This window comes from Natator depressus, chromosome 2, assembly GCF_965152275.1.
Source record: "Natator depressus isolate rNatDep1 chromosome 2, rNatDep2.hap1, whole genome shotgun sequence".
Classification (NCBI taxonomy): Eukaryota; Metazoa; Chordata; order Testudines; family Cheloniidae; genus Natator; species Natator depressus.
Window position 1 is genome coordinate 55,246,797 of NC_134235.1, and position 25,416 is coordinate 55,272,212.

General features: G+C 41.8%; 1 long non-coding RNA gene across 1 annotated transcript in view; it reads right to left on the reverse strand.

Moving 5' to 3' along the window:
* The window catches only part of LOC141981368 (uncharacterized), a 49,128-nt gene extending 24,544 nt beyond the window's left edge, over positions 1 to 24,584 (reverse strand). Inside the window, exon 1 of the long non-coding RNA XR_012637752.1 lies at positions 24,476 to 24,584. This is a non-coding gene — a long non-coding RNA (uncharacterized LOC141981368). The remainder of the gene's footprint in view (positions 1 to 24,475) is intronic.
* Positions 24,585 to 25,416: the final 832 nt, after the last annotated feature.

A 25,416-nucleotide genomic window follows, 5' to 3' on the forward strand; every position in this document is an offset into this window, starting at 1 on the left:
TCAGGTCAAACAAACAATTGCGATCGGGGTGTCTTGTCCTCCATATACTGCCACTCGTGGAACCTCTGGGCTCACAATGCCTTCATTACTCCGGATCTGGCAAGGATCTCTGCCTTCAGCTGGGGGTAATCTGCTGCAGTCTCCACGGCCATATCATAGTAGCCCTTCTGGGCCTCCCCACACAGGAACGGGATGAGGATACCAGGCCACTGATCTTGGGGCCAGGCCTCTTTCAAAAGCCAGGAGGTATGCCTCCACATCATCCTCCCGTGTCATTTTCTGTAGGCAGTGGCGGGCCCATATGGTCCGGGTCCCGTCTCGGTTCAGCTCCGTAAGGGCCTTCATCTGGTTCATCAGCTCTTGCAGCAGGGTTCAGTCCTGGGCGGCCTGACTCATCAACAGACTATTAGACTCCTGCTGCATCAGAGTTGCCTCCTGTTGGGCGGTTGCTTGGACCTGGGTAGCCTCCTGCTGGGATGCAGTGGCTTGTATTAGGGCCTTGACCACGTCATCCATCTTAGGGACGGGAGGGTTTTGGCTAACCCTGGTTTAAGTCCCCAGCGTGTAGATCCCACTGCTCACACCACGTGTGGCAAATTGCTGCCACAACTTTGATGGGTCTTGCGCTCTCTCTTCTTGGGGAGGGTTCAGGGCACCGTTTCTCACCCCTGAACTGGGGTATTAACTGCCCCACTAGTGTCCTAGAGGAGGGGAATACAGCAGGAGGGACCTGGGCCCGCCCTCTACTCCAGGTCCCAGCCCAGGGGCCCTAGGGATAGCAGTAAACCGCTTGAACTAGCGGTTCTTTCCTCCGGGCTACTTCCCTCTCCTACCCTTCAGTTTTTGGGGCTTCCTGCCCTCCCTCTGCACAAACCAGGTGTCCCTTTACCTAGGGTCTTGGTCTTCTTAGCCCACTGCAGCACTTTTCCAAACTCTCCTCTGCTTCACTCCAAACTGCTCTCTATTCCAACACCAATCTGCTCTGCTTCAACTCCTTCCCTTGTCTGATTGAAGCAGGGGGGTTTTATCAGGTGACTGGCTTCAGGTGCTCTAATTGGCTTCAGGTGCTTTAATTAATCTATAGCAAACTTTCTTCCCTCTACAGGGAATAAGGCTCCCTTCTAACACTGTCCTGCTGCCATCTGACCATGCTGTATTACAATATATAAAAATGTGGCCACAAGCAGTACTCTTTCTAAGCATGTCACACCATCAGATAACAACTTCCCACATGGGACCATTCATCTCTCAGCCCATCTCCTCCTGAAAGGCTGAGAGAAGAGATGAGCCTTGCAATAGGCACGAAGGATAAGCAACCCTAGAACCAAGGGGAAGGAATGAGCTGCAGAGTCAAGAAATCCTTCCAGAAAACAGCCTTTGACCAGTCCCCTCAGATTTACCTGAGCTGAGCTTTAATCAATTAGTCCTCAACCAAGGCCTAGTCTCAGGCTCAGGATAAGTCACTCATCTGCACTAACTAGGTTAAGTGATTAGAGACGGAGCCAGGTGTAAAAGCATACTTAATAGGTATACATAATCCTGCCTCGCATGGGGGGATGGACTAGATGACCTCTTGAGGTGCCTTCCAGTCCTACATGTGATTTTATAGGTTTCAGAGTAGCAGCCGTGTTAGTCTGTATTCACAAAAAGAAAAGGAGTACTTGTGGCACCTTAGAAACTAACAAATTTATTTGAGCATAAGCTTTCGTGAGCTACAGCTCACTTCATCGGATGCATTCAGTGGAAAATACAGTGGGGAGATTTATATACATAGAGAACATGAAACAATGGGTGTTACCATACACACTGTAAGGAGAGTGATCACTTAAGGTGAGCTATTACCAGCAGGAGAGTCGGGGGGGGGGTGGGAGGGGGAAAGAAAACCTTTTGTAGTTATAATCAAGGTGGGCCATTTCCAGCAGTTGACAAGAACGTCTGAGGAACAGTGGGGGGTGGAGAGGGGGAATAAACATGGGGAAATAGTTTTACTTTGTGTAATGACCCATCCACTCCCAGTCTCTATTAAAGCCTAAGTTAATTGTATCCAGTTTGCAAATTAATTCCAATTCAGCAGTCTCTCGTCGGAGTCTGTTTTTGAAGTTTTTTTGTTGAAGAATTGCCACTTTTAGGTCTGTAAATCGAGAGACCAGAGAGATTGAAGTGTTCTCCGACTGGTTTTTGAATGTTCTAATTCTTAACGTCTGATTTGTGTCCATTTATTCTTTTACGTAGAGACTGTCCAGTTTGACAAATGTACATGGCAGAGGGGCATTGCTGGCACATGATGGCATATATCACATTGGTAGATGTGCAGGTGAATGAACCTCTGACAGTGTGGCTGATGTGATTAGGCCCTATGATGGTGTCTCCTGAATAGATATGTGGACACAGTTGGCAACGGGTTTTGTTGCAAGGATAGGTTCCTGGGTTAGTGGTTCTGTTGTGTGGTGTATGGTTGCTGGTGAGTATTTGCTTCAGGTTGGAGGGCTGTCTGTAACCAAGGACTGGCCTGTCTCCCAAGATCTGTGAGAGTGATGGGTCATCCTTCAGGATAGGTTGTAGATCCTTGATGATGCGTTGGAGAGGTTTTAGTTGGGAGCTGAAGGTGATGGCTAGTGGCGTTCTGTTATTTTCTTTGTTGGGCCTGTCCTGTAGTAGTGACTTCTGAGTACTCTTCTGGCTCTGTCAATCTGTTTCTTCACTTCAGCAGGTGGGTATTGTGATTGTAAGAATGCTTGACAGAGGTCTTGTAGGTATTTGTCTCTGTCTGAGGGGTTGGAGCAAATGCGGTTGTATCGTAGAGCTTGGCTGTAGACAATGGATCGTGTGGTGTGGTCTGGATGAAAGCTGGAGGCATGTAGGTAGGAATAGCGGTCAGTAGGTTTCTGGTATAGGGTGGTGTTTATGTGACCATCGCTTATTAGCACCGTAGTGTCCAGGAAGTGGATCTCTTGTGTGGACTGGTCCAGGCTGAGGTTGATGGCGGGATGGAAATTGTTGAAATCAGGGTGGAATTCCTCAAGGGCTTCTTTTCCATGGGTCCAGATGATGAAGATGTCATCAATATAGCACAAGTAGAGTAGGGGCATTAGGGGACGAGAGCTGAGGAAGCATTGTTCTAAGTCAGCCATAAAAATGTTGGCATACTGTGGGGCCATGCGGGTACCCATAGCAGTGCCGCTGATTTGAAGGTATACATTGTCCCCAAATGTGCAATAGTTGTGGGTGAGGACAAAGTTACAAAGTGCAGCCACCAGGTTTGCCGTGACATTATCGGGGATACTGTTCCTGATGGCTTGTAGTCCATCTTTGTGTGGAATGTTGGTGTAGAGGGCTTCTACATCCATAGTGGCCAGGATGGTGTTTTCAGGAAGATCACCGATGGATTGTAGTTTCCTCAGGAAGTCAGTGGTGTCTCGAAGATAGCTGGGAGTCCTGGGAGTGTAGGGCCTGAGGAGGGAGTCTATATAGCCAGACAATCCTGCTGTCAGGGTGCCAATGCTTGAGATAATGGGGCGTCCAGGATTTCCAGGTTTATGGATCTTGGGTAGCAGATAGAATACCCCAGGTCGGGGTTCCAGGGGTGTGTCTATGCGGATTTGTTCTTGTGCTTTTTCAGGGAGTTTCTTGAGTAAATGCCCATGTTTATTCCCCTCCCCACTCTCCACTGTTTCTCAGACGTTCTTGTCAACTGCTGGAAATGGCCCACCTTGATTATCACTACAAAAGGTTTCCCCCCCACCCCACCCCGCTCTCCTGCTGGTAACAGCTCACCTTAAGTGATCACTCTCCTTACAGTGTGTATGGTAACACCCATTGTTTCATGTTTTCTATGTATATAAATCTCCCCACTGTATTTTCCACTGAATGCATCCGATGAAGTGAGCTGTAGCTCACGAAAGCTTATGCTCAAATAAATTTGTTAGTCTCTAAGGTGCCACAAGTCCTCCTTTTCTTTTTGTGATTTTATACTACAGGCATCATGATCCATACAGACAAGGTGACCAGATAAAACCATGTGGTACCTTGCATGAGAGTGACTTTGAGGCAGACAAATAATTGCCCGGTACTACTTTTTTGGGCCTCTCAAGCAGCAAGAGCACTTAAAAACAATTCTACTTACCCCTGCTAGGGACAATGGGTGGATCTTACAAACTAACAGCATTGAAGGCAACTAAGGGATCACAGAGGATGAGCATGTGCACTTCTTCATCCGTTAGCAGGAGATCAGGCACTCACATCATACAGTGATGATAGATGGGTGGGTAGGTAGGTAGATTAATAAGATAGATACATAAGCATAATATACAGACAACCACCATTGGTTATGTATCAGTCATGTTTGCCTTACAGCTATTTGCTTCTCATTGGTCTTGGAGTGGCTTTAATAATTATGCAAACTGAAAATCTGGAGTGACCCATATAAATGAAAATGGACTGGATGTGGTTTCCATATTATGGATTGTAATTGCATGTACAAATATGTGAACAAAAACACTTTGTAATAATTAGGGAAAATAGCTTTCAGTGTCCCTCATAAGCAGTACCTGATTGATTCACTCAGTTATAAAAAGGAGTTCAGCCCTATCTCTTCATCCCAAATGACAGCCATAGTTACTGAAAGAAAAGCAAATGTAGAATAAATGTATTTTAAGCCACAGAAAGTTGCATTGTTTGAATTTATTTTTAATAGCAAGCAATCAAAGATTTTAGGTTTCATATATGGAACCAAAGAAATTCAAATACTGTTTGTACATGAAGTAATATTCTAAACATTGAAGATACACTTTCAACTCAAAAACTGGCTGGAGAAGTTATATATGGATAACCTACTGAAAAACATTATAGCTTGTATATCATATATACAGCTATCTTCTCTACAGGACATGACGGAACAGTCGATTGAGATTCTGAACCGATGGACCAATCTTTGATTGCTTGCTTTTAAAAATAAATTCAAACAATGCGACTTTCTATGGCTTAAAATACATTTATTCTACATTTGCTTTTCTTTCAGTAACTATGGCTGTCATTTGGGATGAAGAGATTGGGCTGAACTCCTTTTTTTAACTGAGTGAATCTGAAATAAAGCAACAGACAATGCACCTGTATACTTCTCTGCATCCTACTAACTTAAAGCATAAATTAGGAGTGAGAGCATCCACCAGTTATGCAATGGTTTCTAAGTTACAATTAATTCCAAAATTTACTGGCAGTCAAAGCAAAAAATTATACAACTGGGGTGATTAGCCGCTGAAACTTGGCCTGAATAAGAATCCTTGCTGCTACACTTTGTGTGTGTTGCAGAACTTCAGCTGTCTTTTTCTGCAACACTGCTTCAAAATCTTCAGTTTATGTAGCCACAGCCTCCTACTGTACACAGAAAGAAGCCACAGCGTGTACGTGATGTCCGGAATGGATTTCATGACCTTTACCTCAAAAGCACAAATCTCTAACCCTCTGCCTAGTGAGCTAGAAGAGCAACTCCCATTAGGTCAGCCAGTAACAAACATGGAGGTCTGCTGCATTCTAAAGTCACTCCAGAGAGCAGGTTTGAAACATTAATGTGTTTCCCATATTGCCCTCTGCATTGGTGTACACTAGACACGACACATTCCCAATCCATCGCAGCTGTGTGTGCTTTCACTCTCCTTAAAAGCTAGGTGACTACAGCATACCACTAATATTTTGCATACTGTACCAGGGGCCAGTTGTTGTGTCTAGGCACCTAAAAGATATTTTCAATATTCCAAATATGCTTCTATCAAAGCTCTGTTGACACGTTGTGTTACATTAATGGGAAAGTAAAAAACAACATCAAGGGTATCATCAAAGAGTTACCACCTGCAAGACAAAAACAGAATCAAGCTGTAGTTCTGTCCTTAGTTTGCACACGTGGCAGCAGAACAAGGCTGGAGGCCAAATTCTGACATTGTACCTATCAACTATCCCTGCGTTAGGAGGGAATGTCCTGAGGAACTGACTAGCCAGTGACATTTGGAAAATGAATGACTTGTGCTTGCCAGGTGCTTCGGAAGAGTATTTGTTATGAAGTACTTGGCATGCAATATATGCTTTCATGCTGTGTTATTATTTCCTGTTCTTCTAGTCCTCCTTCTTGTGCAAAGGGACAAACTCAAGTCTGACCCCAAGTACATTACGTAGTCAGTCTAGGTTGCATATGCGTGTACATGTACATGTTCTTTCCTGTGCCATTTTGGATTGAACAAATGCTTTACTACAGTAGGATCCCATATAGTATATGATCCATAATTTCATAACAGTCATGGAGACATGAAGTTTGTTCAGATAACCAGAAGCTCATATAAGTGGGAGTCAATGCCAGGGGAGACAAGAAACAGGAAATCACTTGTAGTTTTAAGGTAAATGGATTTAGATAAATTTGCATTCTACTGTCTATATCCCCATGTGAAGCATCTTGATATGATGTCCTGACTGTGACCAGTGTTTGTATCATCCCACCCCATTCCACCACCATTCTATGAACTAACTAGTTCCTAAGAAGCATAATAAATACCTACTTATTACATAATGTTTTGATCATTTTTGAGAAATGGAATAGCTTGGACTTAATTGATGTAGTGATGTCGCTTCCATGCAGCAGTTCAAATAGAAGATTTTTTTATTGTATAAATGATTGCTGTGATACTAACTAAGCAGCTGCTAGTCTCCAAATGGGGATTTACATCAAATAAAGATGGTTCTGAACTCCCCTCCCCTTTTGCATCCCTGGGGACTGAGATTATTCAGAACCATCCCAGATCTATATTTCATGGCTCACCAATTATTATAGTAGGTCAATCAAAAATCTCTGATCTTAACATCCCAAACTGTGGAGATACTTGAAATACATGATCAGTTTTAGGCATGTTACTTTGGAATAGTCATATAAACTGAAATCCTCAGTAGTCCATGTACTTTAAAAACAGTGTTTACTGAAAAGGGGGTTTCCTTATGGAGTAACCATCTACAGTGCATCATCCTCATGATGTATACATAGCATAAAACCCATTTTTATATTCTTTTGTTGTATTGGGCAAATCACCTTTTTATTGTTCAGAATAATTACTCTTATTCAATAGCATGTATAAATCATAGAAAATACAGTTATTGTCAAAGTACATCATTTATATTGTCAGACAGTAACTGTTACTAGTGAATACATGACAAGGAAAAAGGTCTAACTCTGGCAAAATTTTGTAGGGTGAGTTTGGAAAAGCAACGAATATGAGCTCAGAATCACCAACTGTCTGTTTCCCTAGAAAATGGATATAATACTTACTTGCCTCATGGGGGTCTTATGAAATTTAATAAAAAATATAAGCTAATTAGTTCACTTAATTCAGTCACATTTGGATTTTAGGTCCTCAGAATAGAGAAATGTAGAATATAATATTATTACTGTACATTTTCAAGCAATTCTACAACTATTCTTCCTTTTTGCAGCTGAAGGATAAAGTTTATTTAGTACTTCAGATGTACGGCACTGCTCAAAAGAAAAGCAGCAGAAGGAATAGGTAGGAAATATTCAAACCACTCAGTCTGAGAGACTTCAAAGGACTTACAGTGGACGAGAAGCTGGATATGAGTCAACAGTGTGCCCTTGTTGCCAAGAAGGCCAATGGCATTTTGGGATGTATAATTAGAGGCATTGCCAGCAGATCGAGGGACGTGATTGTTCCCTTCTATTCGACACTGGTGAGGCCTCATCTGGAGTACTGTGTCCAGTTTTGGGCCCCACACTACAAGAAGGATGTGGAAAAATTGGAAAGAGTCCAGCGGAGGGCAACAAAAACTATTAGGGGACTGGAACACATGAGTTATGAGGAGAGGCTGAGGGAACTGGGGATGTTTCGTCTGCAGAAGAGAAGAATGAGGGGGATTTGATAGCTGTTTTCAACTACCTGAAAGGAGATTCCAAAGAGGATGGCTCTAGACTGTTCTCAGTGGTAGCAGATGACAGAACAAGGAGTAATGGTCTCAAGTTGCAGTGGGGGAGATTTAGGTTGGATATTAGGAGAAACTTCTTCACTAGGAGGGTGGTGAAACACTGGAATGCATTACCTAGGGAGGTGGTGGAATCTCCTTCCTTAGAAGTTTTTAAGGTCAGGCTTGACAAAGCCCTGGCTGAGATGATTTAGTTGGTGTTGGTCCTGCTTTGAGCAGAGGGTTGGACTAGGTGACCTCCTGAGGTCCCTTCCAACCCTGATATTTTATGATTTCCATCCTGCTCATTAGTGATTTGAAAGATACAAATGATATCCCCAGCCTTTCCTTCATCTCTCTCTCCAGTAAATCTCAGTGATATTTTCTGAAACATACAGGTTGTTTAAGGACACTGAAATGCTACGCATTATTTCTCCTTGACTTCACAGGCACTATTCTTGTCAGTATCATATGACTCCAAATTGAATACCAATCCATCTGAAAAAGTTCACACTGACCAAACTTTAGGTGGCTTAGACCATCCCATTGATAAACTTACAGGCTTCAACAGAAAGAGTAGGAAACTTCAATTTCTAATAAAAAAAACCTCAGAATGGTTGGAGTATAAACAAACACTTGCAAATTTATAAAGATAATTATTTATTACATTAATTCAATCACAGTATTAAGGATATAATTAATGCCCCATCAACAGTGTCACAATGATGAATGAATAAATAAGTAATACTGGGTGATTTGCCCCTTAATGGGAGATGGCTCCAAAGCCACCTGTGACAAGCTTAACTCACCTACCCAGGTGAGGAGGATGAAGGTTGTGTGACTGGTTGGTTAAGTGCAGGATGGATAACAGATTTTTAAAAATATTAAAAATTGGATTTAAATTAAATACAGATTTTATTTTTTAAAATAAAACTAATTAAATTTGAAATCAACAACCTACATTAAGCCCTAAACTTTCCACAATTTATTAAAATCATTTAAATTAAGCACAAAGATATTAAGCAGTACATGTCTGACGCTCAGTATTAAAGAAAATCAAACCATTGAACTGGTGGAAGTCACTGATTAGGCACCTGGAACTAGAGTTTGTTGAAAGTGCTGAACCAGCTCTTGACAGCAGTAGCCTCTTCTGCAGTGCAGAGAGAATATTTTCTTCATTTCAGTTTATTCAACTCATTCAGCTAAATGATTATTTCATTTGAAGTTAAGAAACCAATTGAAAGCTGGAAAAGTAGGAAAGCTTGTTTCTTTCTTCCAATCTATGAACAAAAACTAGGTTTGAAATGTGGCCTTCCATACTGGCTTATGCAAGGCTGGTGCTGAGACCTTTTCCCTCAATGCATAGGAGGTACACAAACACCCATGTGTGGCCACTGAGACAGAAGCCCTCCTGCCACCATCTTGAAGCCTCTATGCAGTATTTAAAGGTTTGGGGATAGATTCACAAAGGAATCTATTGCCACACCTAAACACTCAGCACCTTGAAAAGTCACTGGGATCCACAAAACCTAAGTTAGGCACCTAGGCTCCCTACAGACAATAATTGTGGAGAGATAGGTGCCTCAGAATGGGATTCACAAAAACCAGCACATGAGGTACTCCTATCCTAAGTTAGACAATGGGAAATGCCAAGCCCCTCTCTTGGGGATAGGTATTGGCAACAAAAGGGAAGCCCCTCCCTCTGCTCGGGATTCTCAGCCGCAAAAGGATCTCTTGGGGTTCGGCCATTTTAGCATAAAGGTCGACCACCTCCTCATAATTTTTAGCCCAGTGGTTAGGAGTACTCCCCTGGGACGTTGGAGACCTTGGGTTCAAGTCCTCCATCCACCTGAAAATCTGCACTATTGGATATTTTAAATTGGGAGATGGAGAGGGCTCCCTAAATTTCTCCTGTTCCACTTTGGATTAAATAATGAAAGAATCAGAGAGAGAGGGAGAGAGATACACACACCTGCTGGTTAGAGCACTCACCTGGTAGATGGGAGACCCAGGATCCAGTCCCTGCTCCAATATCCACAGTGGAACAGCTTCTAACAGGAGACACCGTGGAAGCCCCACACCAGAATATTCCATAGCCAGTGGTTAGGGCACTCACCTGAGAGGTGGCACATCCCAGTTTAAATCTCTTCTCTCCATCAGGCAGATGGGGGACCTGAATTGGGGGACTCCCACATCTCAGCTGAGTACCTTAAGCACTGGACTAAAAGTTATGAAGGAGGTCCTCCGCTCCCCAGTTGTTTTGGGTAAGCTCATCTATAGTGACCCAGTCCAGTAGGTGAGATCTGAACAGGTTTACTGGCTAAGGTCCCACAGATGAGGTGGGCAGAGGAATACACAATTTTCCCAGTTCATGAATAGCTCTGGGGCTTAGGCACACAGACCCCTGGAATGGGGCTGCAGTGCATATGCTCAAGGTAGAAACATAAGTGCTTAAGGAACTTTCACTGCAAAAACATAGGCATGAAGCAAATTTAGGTGCCTACAGGGTTTGTGAATCCCAGTGTGGCCCAATTCTGGGATTTAGGTGCCTAAAGTGGATATTCAGCAGCTAAGTCCTTTTGTGGATCTAGCCCTTTGTGCCTAGGTGATTTTTGCCCATTGTGAGTAAATCATAGGATGAATTTGCATCACTCTACGGATAGCTGTACATACAATCAGTGTAATCACTGTAATTTCAAATGAATCAGTGAAACAAAGAGGAGTTACATATACAAACTGCACATAGCGAGCATTAGAAATGCAAATATACCATCACAAGAAGAGTAAAATAGACTAACAAAGAGGCATAATAACGCAGAACATACAAGACGAATTGCGATAGAACACATAATTCTAACTACAAAGCTAAGAAGTTTTATGTCACCTACTTGGCCAACATAAAACTGACAAACAAAAGCAACAATTACATAGCATCAAAACATTGGCTTATAATCGTAGTAATCGCTGCACCTGCACAAACACCAAGATTAGAAAAAATGTTCCCCCAAAAGGCAGCTTGTTGCAGGGTTCTACTCCTTGCTCGGGTGCCCTCTTGTGGCTGTGTCTGGCCAGGGCTGGATTTAGGTTTTCGTTGTTAGTGACAAAAGGGAAAATAGAATGTTTGAAGTAACATGTTTCGGGTACTCTAGATGTGGATTTATTTTTCACTAACCTCCTAGAATGTTCTGGACCTTTGTAGAATCTTGTGGAACCTTCCAGACTTTCTGAGAACTACATTTTCCTCGAACCTCCTAGAATGTTGTCAGCCATGCCCTCATGGCTATATAAGAGACAGTCAAGAACAAACTAAAGTGAGAGCCCAGCTATGATATTGTGGGCCTTGCTTTGTTGTGTAACTGTGAAAGTGTACTTGCCTTTTAAGACTTGAAGAGTGTAAGTAGCGACTAATAAACAACTTATTTAATGTCACTGAACATAACGATAATTTCCTCAGTTTGGTAGAGCTTGCTGGGCAATACAATGATGACATGCGTGAGCACCTACATCAAGTAGTTTGTAAAGAAGCTATGGACCATTACTGCAGCAAAACAATTCAAAACGAATTGATTGACCTTATGCCAAGGAAGGTGCTTGATAACATATTGAGGCTGCTTGGCAAAGTGAAGTACTATGCCGTAATAATTGACTGCACTCCCGTCAGTCACAGTGACAGTATATCATTTACAGTAAGATTTGTTGACGAAGAGGATGGCAGTATCCAGGTAAAGGAAAACTTTATCGGTTTCCAACCTGTGAATGACTCTACTGGGAAAGGCCAAATAGAACTATGTATGAATGTTTTGAATGAGAATAAAATAAAGCTTCAGCACTGCCACAACCAAGGCTACAACAATGGCGTGAACATGAAGGGAAGAAACAGTGGCATCCAGGCAAGAATCCTTGTGCTGAATCCAAGAGCTTTCTTCATGCCTTGTGGCTGCTATTCCCTCAGCCTGGTTGTGTCAGACACAGCATCATCTTCTTTAGATTCAGTATCTCTCTTCGTAGTACAGCAAAGGATATACATCCTGTTTTCAGCATCAACTATCAGGTGGAACATCTGGACAATGATACAAATCTGACCATAAAGCCACTAAGTGACACTCGCTGGGCGAGTCGCATTGACAGCGTAAGGCCAGTGAGGTACCAAGTGACTGAGGATTACGATGCCCTGATGGAACTGGTGCAGTCGAGTAAACTCAAGGCTGGAATCCAACACGAGGCTCAAAGCCTGGCAAACCAGATCACTGATTTCAAATTTCTGGTCTCAACTGTGGTTTGGCACTATACCCTGTGCAAGTAAATGTTGTAAGCAAGGCATTACAAACTCAGTCGATGGACATTGCGACCGCTACTACTTGATTTCGTTGTGGCCTACAGAGACAACAGATTTGAAGATGCCATCACTGCTGCCAAAGAAATGGCAGAAAACTTAGGAGTTGAGCCTGTCTTCAAGGAAACTTGTATTCATCAGAAGAAGAAACAGTTTGGTTCTGAGAGCAGAGATGAGGTGATGGGAATCTCGGAGGAAAAATTCAAGAGGGAGTGGTTTTGCTCGCTCATTGACACTGTTCGTGCATCCATCGAAGAAGAGTTTGGACAAATGGAGCACCATGAAAAGACCTGAGGTTTTTTGGATGACCTTAATAAGCTGCCAGTGGACAGGAAAACATTCTTGAACAATTGTACAGACCTTCACCAGACGCTGACACATGGGGAATGGTTCGGACATCAATCATAAAGACCTCTATATCGAATTGGACAACATCCATCACATTTTACCACACGGGAAGCACTCTCCACTCCAACTTCTCCAATTTATTCCTGATGCAGAGCTGAAGGACACTTTTCCTAATGTGTGGATAGCTTGGAAGATTCTGATCAAGCTGCCAATCATAGTCGGGAGCAGTGAGCACAGCTTTTCAGAGTTCAGACTCATTAAAACATATCTTTGATCAACAATGGCCAATGAGAGACTGACATCACTTTCTATTTTATCGTTGGAAAATGCCATTAGCCAGTCTTCGAATCTCTCTGATGCTGTGCTTCAGTTTATGAGGGCAAGGACGAGAAAAGTGACATTCTGAATTAAAGGACGAGAGTTAACATTCTAAGGCTGTCACCTACTGTAACGCTATTTAATACTGTATCAACGTTGGGTGGACTACAGTTCAATATCTTGATGTTAGTACATTTCAGTTATTCTTAAAATTAAAAAGTTTCTATAAGCTTAGAGGAAATGAATTTATTTGCTTACATATGATGTGGCCTGAATAAATACAGATTTACAGATCTTCACATGCAAATTTATCATCCTATATGACAGAGATAAATCATGCATGCAAATCATGCATCGAAGTCATGAAATGGGCTACAAATGCAATGAAAAATAAGTTATTCAAAAGTTTAACAAAGACAGGGGCAAAGACGTTCCTCATCTGGGGTGCTATTTGGTCTGTGGCCAGTCCTGTGTCTGGGAGTTAGCTCTACCCCCTCTGATGCCACCTTCCTTCACTCACTTGTACTGTGGCCCTTCTTAAGCTCTAAAAGTCACAGTGCTTCCTCTTTATATAGAGACCTGGCTGAAGGACCAGGCCTCTATATAATTTTCCCCTTCTGGGGTAACAAAGTCTCACTGGAGCAGCTGTCTGAGTGCCATTCCAGGCAGTCTTCTCATTCCAGACTGTACCACTTTCTCAGTGGCTGGTAGGGGAACCCAGGCCTGCCTGCCTGCCGCTCCAGATTCCAGTCCAAGGACCCCCCCAATCAGCAGCCAAGATCTGCACTGTCTCAACCCTCACTGCCATTTCCCTGGGCTTCCTCCTCTGCAGACTTTCTTCTCCATCACCTCTCTGGATAAACTCTTCCCCAGGGTCAGGATCCCAGAGCTTTTGCTTTCCCCACAGTTTTCCTCCTTCTCTCCTCGCTGGGCCCAGAAAGTGACTACAGACTTCCACACTGCAGTCCCCTTCTGCTCTCACTTCCTGCTTTACACAACCCCTTACTTATTCCTGCACAGATGGGCTCCATTTTCAATTAGTGCTTGTCACTCAAGACTAAATCTCCTCCCAGGTGCAGCCTACAAAGTTAGTTAGCCCTGTGCTGAGTCACCTTAACCCCTTCATGGGTGGTGTGGGGCGAATACCCTATCACATAGCTCAACAAGAGAATGAAAAACAAACCAAGGTTTTCATCATAGAAAATATCTTCACACCCCAACTGATTACAAGCATAATTAATACAGCAGTCAAGAGACATCCACATTGAGTGAATCGCCTAAGCAACCCACTGACATACACACTGCAAGAAATGGTCAAACTAGGAATGGTCTGAGGAAAAGGAGCTGGAATAGAAAGAGGAGGAATTAAATACTAGTGTTCCCATGTTATCTGGAGCACATTTTCCTCCAACTTTGAGTGTCCTTGCATTTTTTTTAATGTTGTCTTAGACCCCTGTTCAGACAGGTACTTAACTCTGACTTCAGTAGATCTACTCACATGCTTAAAGTTATACACATAACTAAGTACATTGCTGAATCTCAGCCTTATTAATTCTCCATTGTATATTTTCAGATATTGTGCAACAACTTGTTTCATTTTGTTTAGAGCTGCCTGCCAGCAGCTTAGACAGCTGGAACATTCCCTTGCTCTTTGTCCCCTTGCTCTTGTATTATGTCAGAGAGTAAACTGGCGTGCCCAATTTACCTTTCCCTCCATTCATTATTTGGATACCTCTGACACATTCCCCTCTTACTCCTCTGCTCTCTATGCAAAACTGTCTTAGTCCTTTTAGTCTCTTCATGTGATTTTCCATGCCTCTAATCATTTCCATTCTCTAACTCCCTCTACTTCTCCAATATCCATTTTTGAGATGGGGGCTCCGCTTCTGAACTCCATTTCTTTATATAATACCTTTGTAATATTTTCACTATTCCTCTTCTTCATCTCATTCCTTATGCATTCTATTGTTTTCTTTACTTTTTTGACCACTGCTGAACATTGCATAGGAGCACTTCTAATTTTTTCTCCCATTGTGCATTACCTCACACTTTCAATATTGAAGTTCACCTCACATTGGGCTACCCATTTACTTAGCTTTGTTAGGGTCCTCTGTGAGTTCCCCAGACTTTAGTCTTGAGTAACCATATAATTGTACTATCTGCAAGTTTTGTCACCTTGCTGGTTCAACCCTTTATCATATCACTAGTGAATCTATTAATCAACACGGGTCCAAGCATAAAACATTGGGGCACCCAATTCTTAACCTTTTGTCATGATGAGAACTGATAATTTATTCCTAATCTTTGTTTGGCTCTTAGCCAGTTTCTGATATGTGAAGACTGTGAGAACTTTGTCAAAGGCTTTTTGAAAGTGAAAATAAATTATGCTTTCTGATTCTTACTCATCTGTTTATAAACATCCCCCATATAGATGAATGATTTGCAGAACCTAAGTAAAGTAAAATGCATAGGGACCTAAGTGGAGACTTCCCCCAACAGATGATATTCCAGTTAAAACTTTGCAGCTGGTTACATTTGATAATAAGGTTCTAGAATGTAGAAGTACAGCCACTGATCTACTTGTTCCTGTTCCTCCCACAGAAACCAACATGGAGTTTCTACTACCAAGGGAAAATTGCAGCAATTGGTATTGTTATGTATGGGGGACATCAAGTGAGCTTGTTCTGAAAGGGAGGGAAACAATGCTCATTACTGGGGATCCAGAAAGATTTGGTTCACGTAACTGAGCTCAGAAAAGTTAGTTGGAATTGGGAGTTGCAGCAAAGTCAAGGAGGGTTGTAGGTTTGTGTTGGGAAAAAGTTATTGACTGAGTGGGACCCTCACTGATGCATAGTCCTCTATAGCTGCATACCTAGCCTAGTTTTTCATTGTCCATGCACAATCAGTATTGCTCTCAGCCCGCAGCTGTAGCCATCATATAATAATTCTTGGCACTTCTCAAGCACCAATCCCCTCAACTTGCTTTACAACTTGTAATTCATTAAGCTTCACTTCACTCTTGCAAAGTACAATGTTATCTCCCTTTCTAAGCTGTATCTCAGTTTCACCAAAGTGGTCATATGACTTTCATAAAGTTCATTGGCAAAGCTGGGAACAGAACTGAGAACTATTAATCATTGGCTCCTGGCCCAGTGCTTTAACCACTATGCTCCCTCCCAATTGGGAATAGCTAAAAAAGTCAACCTTGTGGTTTTTAAGATACACTTCACTTCTGCTCAGACTGTCTCATAACCTCACTGTCCAATCATGCTGGGGAAAAGATAGAAAGCAATAGATGTTGTTTAATTAGGCTGCAACTTTATTCACTTAAAATATCTGGGTGTGCTCAGCAGGTCATCATCCTTTCTTTAATCATTTTCACATAATCCCCAAACTGGTCTCAGCGATCCTGTCTCTGGGACTTCACAACTTTCCCCTCGTAGTAGGACAGTTAAGGGTGCCATAAAAGGAGGGCAATTGGCTCCCTGCTGTACTAGACTGAGGGTCTCCATGTCCCCCCAACTCAGCTCCTTTAAGGGATGCTTTCCTCTAAATCTTTTTCCAATCCATTTTATCCAAATACCCTTCCCTAACAAGTACCTGCACTGCCATAGGTTTTATGTAATCCGTTTTGACATTATATCCTAACCACCCTATCTACCTCACTGGGTCACAAACCTCCTGTGGGGAAGGGGAAAAAACCCACCCCTGCCAACTGTGAGGGGAAAATTATTTTTCAGTCCCAACGACAAAGGGGTCACTAGCATGATGCCCAGTATGGATCATGAAGGAACTTTTTCAGATTTCATGGGTGTGAAGGTGAGAGGGCTGCTTGGGAACTCCACAGGGTATAAATTCCACTCCAACCAACCTGATCCATCCACTTGCAGCAACTACCCACTCCCTCTGCGCAAACTTCCTTTTCCTCTAGTTGCACAGGAAGCCCTTAAAGGGCAAAAGCCCCTTTTCTTCTGGCCAGCTGGACAAGGATGCAGCACATACTGTTGTGTTGAAAACCTCTGAGTTAACAAAAACACACCACTGACTTTTGATCCCTGTCTCGTTAGTATATGGGAACCATGAGCTTTTGAACTGTGCTCCATAGACATGCATACTCATTTCAACACAGCCAGTGCTCTCCTATTTTCCATAGTATTTTAAACCTGTGCCTGACATCAAAATTCTTACTATTTATAGCTTTGCATGCAACATAATATTTACTTCAACCTCCAATATGGATACTTACTGTAAATGTCAGGGGATTATTTACTATGGTAAACTAATTAGTTATGTAAATGGTTCTCTTTTCAGGGCAAGGGGACTGTTAATGCTTGTTGGATTACTTGGGCATTACGATCCTTTGAAGTTCTTTAACATTTTTGAGTATTTACTTTGGGACTGTACAACTTTGAGGCAAATGATACAGCTAATATCCCACAGCAAAGACATACAGAGAATCACTTTGTTTAACCCAGGTATTAACAGTACTTTGTCTCAAATGAATGCATCAATTTTGCTGAATTACAAGGAAATGCCAGGAAAAGAATGTAAGATGGGAGCCCCTGATGAATTTATTTTGATCAGGGTTATTATAGTAACTAATATATTAATAATGATGGGACACCTAAAATAAAGTTTGACCAGCTGTTACCAACCACCATTAAAACGTATGCCAATTTTTATCCTTGAGTTGCCATAAAGGGAATTTTTAAAAAGCAGGAGGGTGAACACCGAGGAGTATAAATTTCCCCTCGTTTTGTGTTTAACTCCCATTTATAATAAGAACTATGTTTTGAAATATAGTTACCTAAATTTCACTTGCAAAATATGCATTTATGTGCAGGCAGGTAACTGTGGAAAATGGATAACTGCCAGCATGAAAGCATCCTTTTGCTTGTGTAATGAGTCAGTGGCTACACACACACACACGCAGACATCCTATTGGGTAAGAAAAAAGAGCATAGAGCTTCCAAACACAGAATCTATTTTAGGTGCTGTGAAATCTGGATCTCTCTCATCTTCAGGTCACCAGCAAATAGGTAATGTATTGTTCACACAGGCTTGAGCAGATCTAACATGCTATGTACTAGAGGACCGTGGCGCACACACAGTTAGCCAGCAGCTGGCACACGCAACAGGTGCAAATTGAGGTTTTACACATGGTAATATGGGGCTAGATTGTGCCACTCTTACTGCCATGGAGACCCATTCTTAGTAGTCATATAAGCTAAGTAGTAACAGAGTCTTAGTTCTCTGGTATGGAACAGTCTTGATACTTTTATTTGATACCGTACAAATCACTCTGTTGGCTCTTAGCAAGCAAATAATATTTAGTTACTTGTGGACAAAGGTTAGCGGTCTGTTTGAAAATACTTCTATGCTCCTTTTTCCTTTCAGATTTAATATTAATTTCTCCCCCATTATCACATGTGCATTGCACTGATCTGTCAGTTCTCTCCCTCCTGCCTTCAAAATTAAAAAGCTATCCTGGGCCAACCCTTGAAATACAAATTCTCAAGACCAGAAACAACATTTTTTATCAAATTGTAAAAAGAAGACAAAAGGCAAATTACAGAGCAGCAACAAGGCAAAAACAACCAAGCGAAGGTGGGCCAAAATCTGCTCTTGGTTACACAGGTGAAAATCCAGAGTAACTCAACTGACTTAAATGGTCTTATTCACAATTTACACTAGTGTAATCGAGAACAAAGTCTTGTCCAGTAAGCAGGTCTTTGAGCTAGGATACCCTCCAAATTCTCCCGGATATGTTTTCAAAGGTATCGAGAGTCAGCATGGTCAAAGGGCCCCAGATTTAGGCTGAACAGACTTGGTTTCTATACCCACTTCTACCACTGGCCTGATGTGTGACCTTGGTCACCCCAACTCTCTGTTCTTCTCCCACCCCATCTATTTAGACTATAAGCTCTTTGGGGCATGTATAACGTTTGGGGCTTCACCTAGGTCAGTAAGGGGTTCAGTCAATGGCTGCCTTGTAACCCTGGATGTCTCGTGGCTATACAGCTTTGGTTCAAAGTTCTGACTCCAACAGCCTGCCAGCAGCCCACAAGCTTCACCCTGGCGTTGCCCAACTTGGTTACTCCTTGAAGACTGACCTTAGTACCCTGCCAGCCCCAAATTCACCCTAAAATCATCCTGCTGCAAGGATTAGGTCCTCTCACTGGACCCTCACAGAAAGGGTGTTAGTGTCACTGCCTCTAGACACTCAGTGTAACATGTCAACCTGTCAGCTTCCTAGAAGCACACACTTTATTGAACTTACTCAGCACTGATGATTTATAATGAAAGCAAAACAAGTGTATTAGCAAAAGAGCATGGCTTAGGGGATACCAGGTAAAAGAGATAAATATAGAGATGGTTACAAGCAAATAAAAGTGAAAAGATGCATCTAAAAGTCTAAAACTTAATCTAGCAAGGCCCAGTCTTTGTTCAAGATGGTTTCTCTCAGCCACAGTCTCCTTTCTAGCCTTTACTGGCCAGCACCCATCACAGAGACCAAAACACTTGGTTTCTTTGTCTCCTTAAGATGAAGGGTCACTTAAGGGTTCACTCCTGCTCTTTCTATAGTTCAGTGAACTTTTGAAATGTACTCATCTGGAGAGTTCCCCCAGATAGCGTTCATTAGTTCATGCTGAGTAAAGGAGCCATGAGATCTAGAGGATAAGGCTCCATTCTGGCTCCTCCCCCGCCAGTGGTTGCTACTATGCAAAGTATCTCTTCCTGCTGAAACATCTGATACAGATGAATTGCCCATTGAATTTGGCCACATGGTCTGAGGTGTCTGCCTCTTTCCTTTGTCTGGAGAAACTCCTTTAATCAACTCCCCTGACATGCCTAGTTTAAAACACCTTTTAGTCATTGACTTTAAAAGCATAATATCAGTGAGTATCCAAAATTTCACATAAACATTGTTATGTATATTTTACAATGAAATTGTTGACCGGTATGTTATTAGTTTTCAAATGATACCTCACAAGACATATTTTGTACAAAAGAAATCATAGCATTAGTGTGTAGGGTATAAATATAGGGGTGTCTAGGGTCACAACAGGGTCTGATTGATTCTTTGTCTGAACATGACCCACACAATGCAGTTCTGATCTCAGCTGGGGCCTCTAGGTACTACTGCAAAACAAACAAGACTCAGAATCCTGGCACAGTTGAAGATTTCAGCCAGAAAACTAACTCTCCACACCTCTGAAGGACCAATGTAGAGTATATTTTCTCTTTTGTAAAGGACTAAACAGAAGTAAGAATTGCTCATCTGTTGGGGATCAGCCATCAAGAAGGTACATTTTCTTAACATGACTAGAAAAGAGAACTAAATTTAAGCTAAGAACTAACGTACGTCAAGCAAACCAGACTGGCAGTTCCTGGCTGAGAAAAGGATCCAGTAGCAAAGATGTCAGAAAACTCTTCTGAAATCTGCAATGCTACAAAGCTATGCCAGGGAAAGAAAGCAATGCTTAAGTGTAGAAAACACATCTCAGGAAGCTTTCTCCAAGTAGCATCGTGGGAACAAGTCTAGTAATCTGCAAGGGAGAGAAATTAAGGAAACAGATATAATCATAAAACAATGACAGAGGAGCAGTTGGAGTTTGTAAACTTGGCGAACAGGCTTTGCTGTTTTCAAACCCTTTCATAAACTATTTCTTTTAGCATGAATACAGTAGTAAATATCTGAATTCCTTGGTATTAAAGAAATCTCACACTTGTTTACTGAGAGAGGTCTCACCTGTTGGCTGTGGTAATAAACCTGCTGCCTCAGTTTCTCTTGTTAATATATTAATTAGAGCTGGTGGAAAATTTTCTGACAGAACATTTTTCCCATCAGAATATCTTGATTCATCAAAATCAAGTGTTCTGCAGGAACTTTCAACTGAAACCAAGTTCCCTGCCAACTGGCATGCCTATTTGTCTCCTTCCTTAGCAGCCCTCCTGACAGGCTGCAGCAGAGCCAGGACACACAGGGTTTCCAGGCTCCTGGGAAGCAGATTTCATTTCAGAAGCACTAAAATTATCCTGCTGTTTATTTAGCCCTTCAGCTAAACTCAAACTCCACCTACTGTAGCCAAGCATAAGTCAAGGCCAAGCTTTCCCCAGTCTTGCCTTGGGTGCAGGCAAGTTGCTGGGAGTCTGCATTCAGCTCCCATTTTGGGCATGGAGGGGAGATTCCACCTTGTGCCCCTAAAAGTTGAACAGATGTCCACTTTGGGCTTTACAGCCTCATTGTCCTTTTACCTCAGACCACTGTCATAATCTTATTTCAAGCCTCTCTCCCACTCTGGGCTCCTAACACAAAATCTTAATCAACAAAAGTTACACTACCAGTAAATCCTAAAAGCTTCTTTCCCCAGGTCCATAAGCCCACTAACTGTCTCTAGATCTGTGGAGTTATTTATCCTGTTTCAAGTGACTGACTGATTCCTGCAGGGAACTGCTTATATAGCCTACTCCACCCTTACCAGCATGCTGTGCTGCAGAGACCCAGGAACTGCAACTCCTAGCCTGGGCTATAATTAGGGCCCTACCAAATTCACAGCCATGAAAAATGCATCACGGACTTGAAATCTGGTTTCCACCACAAAATCTGGTCTTTTGTGTACTTCTGCCCTATACTATACTGATTTCACAGGGGTCAGGGACACTAGCATTTCTCAAACTGGGGGTCCCAACCCAAAAGAGGGCTGTGGCGGGATTGCAAGGTTATTGTAGGGGGGTTGTGGTATTGCCTCCTTATTTATTTCTGTGCTGCTTTCAAAGCTGGGTATCTGGAAAGCAGCGGCTGCTGGCAGGTGCCCAGCTCTGAAGGCAGCACCACCAGCAGAAGCAAGGGTGGCAATGGGCAGCTAGAGAGTGGCGGCTGCTGGCTGAGGGGCCAAGGGTCCAGTTCTGAAGGCATCAGCACAGAAGTAAGGGTGGGAATACCATACCATGCCACCCGTACTTGTGCTGCTGATGATGATGGCGCTGCCTTCAGAGCTGGGCTCTTGGCCAGCAGCTGCCACTCTCCGGCTGCCCAGCTCTGAAAGCATCACTGCCACCAGAAGCAGCACAGAAGTAAGGGTGGCACATAACCCCCCTACAATAATTTTGCAATGCCCCCACTACCCCGTTTTGGGTCAGGACCCTTTCAGCTACAATACCATGAAATTTCAGATTTAAATATCTGAAATAATTAAAATTATTATTTTAAAACCCTATAACTGTGAAATTGACCAAAATGGACCATGAATTTGGTAGAGCCCTAGCCATAACCAAGAAACAAGCAGGCTAGATGTGGAGTTTGTAAAAGGGCCTTCTACTACTGTATTATTATTGTAATAGCAATTCAACATAAATATGTATTATGTGTGCCTGAATTGTTGCACAAGGAAATTGTTAATTACTAAGAGCATATTTGATTTTGTTGTTTGATCTGTCCATTTTTAGGACAATTTGATATGTGTAGTATCCTGATATGATTAACAGTAAAATAAACAGAGCAACTGAGACTTCACAAGTCTCTGTACAGTTACCTGAATTGACAACTGAAGGCAAAAAAAGTCACATTCGCTTGTATTTAATGGGAGTGATTAGTCAAGACTTTTAGAAGTAATAATGCAGGGAATCAGAAGAGATTTTATTATCACAAGTTATGCTTAGATAAGTGATTTTATAAAAATAGTAGCTTTTTACTCAACGATATACTCGCTATGTATATTCAGCCATTTCTGCTTTCTTTAGCAACAGTGAGTTTTTACTATTTTTACTCATGTTAGAGCCAATACAGCTGTGGCAGAAAAAGAAAAAGGACAGACAGACACACAGATTCTACTCTGTTGTATACCCTCAAACAGAAATGTTATCTATAATTGAAAGTTATCTGTGAATCAGCTTGACTTTCAGATCTCAGGGTGAGATCGCAAGACTCAAGGTTATAAACACAGGGATTTGGGTTGTTTTGATTAAAATAAATAAAATAAATAAAAACGTTGTATGGCTCCTGAATTTTATTTGTTTTAGAGACAAGAAATGCAGAACTGGGCAATGCCATTTTTATAGAATAAATCACACTTTTAAATAGAATCTGTAGGCAATGAGGATCTCTCCTAAAGAGGGAAAATTGAAACATAATACAAAGAATACAAGCACTGAGCTACAAACAATGGGCATTGTAAGTAGTCAGCACCTACCACTCGAGATCAGACCCCTAACTGGGATAATTGTTTGGCTCAGAGTTTTAGATCCACTCTTCATGATTTTGTCAGTCATTAATTGGTGGTTCTTCCTGAAACCAAAAAGTGCATCAGTGCACAGTAAGATTCTGGCCACTTGTTCAGGCCTTTGTGTCTTTGTGGTAGGCTGCTACTATAATAGTAACTTTGATTTGATGACCAAGTGTATGCATAAAAATCCCAGGGAGCCTGGAAAGGTCAAAATTGCAATATGGAGTTAAAATCACTATCAATGTAAAATCAACATTAACATATTAATATATCTGCTGACCATTAGCTGCCCTCAGATCCTAGTTTATATGGAAAACTGTCTATACAAAAATGGTGGTGGCTTTGTTGTCATGTGGGCCAAAGTCTCATTTCAAGGTAAGACGACTGACTTCAGTGAAGTTGCCTCAGTGTCGCTGAGATGAGAAACTGGATCATCAGCTGTTATCACGGTCCCTTCTTTCTAGAATCCTGGTATGAAGGAATCAAAAGTCTCCTAACATGTCCCCAGCTATCTATGATAAGTCCTATGTTAGGTATTTACAAAATAGACCATAAGAACTCCAAAAACTCACAAGCCCCTAAAAAGACAAATAGCTTTTAAGGGCTAGGATAATTGTTCAAAGGCCAAATATTCTATTACAGGTCATGTTTTAAAAACATTTCCTGAACAGGTAATGCATATTTTGAAAAGTCCCTAACCCAGCAATAATAATTCCAAAAGGCTGCATAGTAATTCCCATTGTCTGCTGTCCATCGTGTTATATGGATCTGAAATATCAGCATAATTTCATGAGAAATGCATAAACAACCTCGCATATAAATTAAGCAGAGCTGATTTCCCCACTCAGAAAATAAGTATACCTCTCACTCTGAGTTGCTAGTAGGGGAGATGAGGGAAGAGATAAAATTGATCGAAATGAGTCATATTTAGCAGATTACACTAGAAAAAATAAGGATTACAAAGAATAGCTATATAACAACTATTGGGCAACATAGTTTTGCTCCTCTTCAAGACTTATTACAATTTGTGTCTAATCCATGTGCTCACAATGATTCATCAGATGGAAGCAAAGTGTATTTAAATAATTCATAAATGTAAGAAGTCTCATCATTTTGATGGTGACAGTTTCATCATATATATGCTAATATTCATCCATAGCAGTCTTCAGTGCTCTCTTCTTGACCAGATCTAGTTACATGATCCTAAGGTAATTTGGAGTGAAGTGCTCTTTCAGTCTTTGCTCAAAAAACACCTGACACACTATACATTACAGCTATTCAATAAAAAAGGATTTGAAGTTACCTGTGATGAACACATTGGATATACAGATCAAAGCAGAAAAAATGCCAGGTGTACAGATGACCAGCTCTTCATGAGCTCTTCTTTTCATTCTAATTTCCCTTGGAACAGTGGAGCAGCAGCACCTTCTGATTTGCATGTGTTTCATCATGCCCATTCTAGCGCATCCCAAAATGGGATTAATCTTGAAGGACTGTGGATTTTGTAGTTTTCACTCTGCCATAGAGTAGACTCTGTGGTGTACTGAGGACTGTATTGGAATTGCAAGGAATCAGTTCAACAGTGTGGGGATGGAGGGAGAGGGGGGGCAATTGCCTGTTTTTGCTTGCACGCTAGGGGACTCCGGAGTGAAGTATGTGATCAGAGGAGCCTGGAAAGAACCAGACTAAAACAAGGTGGGGTGAGTTGTGCCTCTGTGCCTTATGGAGCAGCCTACTTTGTCTCGCCCTGTTTTGAGTTACTATGTATTAGTCTGGATTCTAAAAATAAAAATAGTGTTGCAATGCAACCTTCAGCAAGAGTATCTAACTTACCTGTGCTTATTCCATGAACAGAACAGAATCATAAATAAAAAATTTCAATCCAAGTTTTCTTTTTTCACTCATATCCTTCCTACAAACTCAAAAATGAAAGCTCCTTCCAGAACACCCTGCCATGGATGCTCATCTGAGCACCGAGCATCCATTTGAAAATTTCAAAATCATGCTGTCAAACCCAAGTGATGCTGTCATTCCATAGCACTCTGTAGTGATCTGCATAACTGTCAGATCACTTTCAAAGTGATTACTTTAAATTCATGCTTCCCAAGAAATCAGTGTTCAATTAATTCACATACTTTAAAAACGGTCTATATTCATACAGACACCAAACCAACATGAAATCAAAGATTAGATGCATCCTTATTAAGGAGACCTCTAATAAAACAGGTTGAGTGGACATTGCTT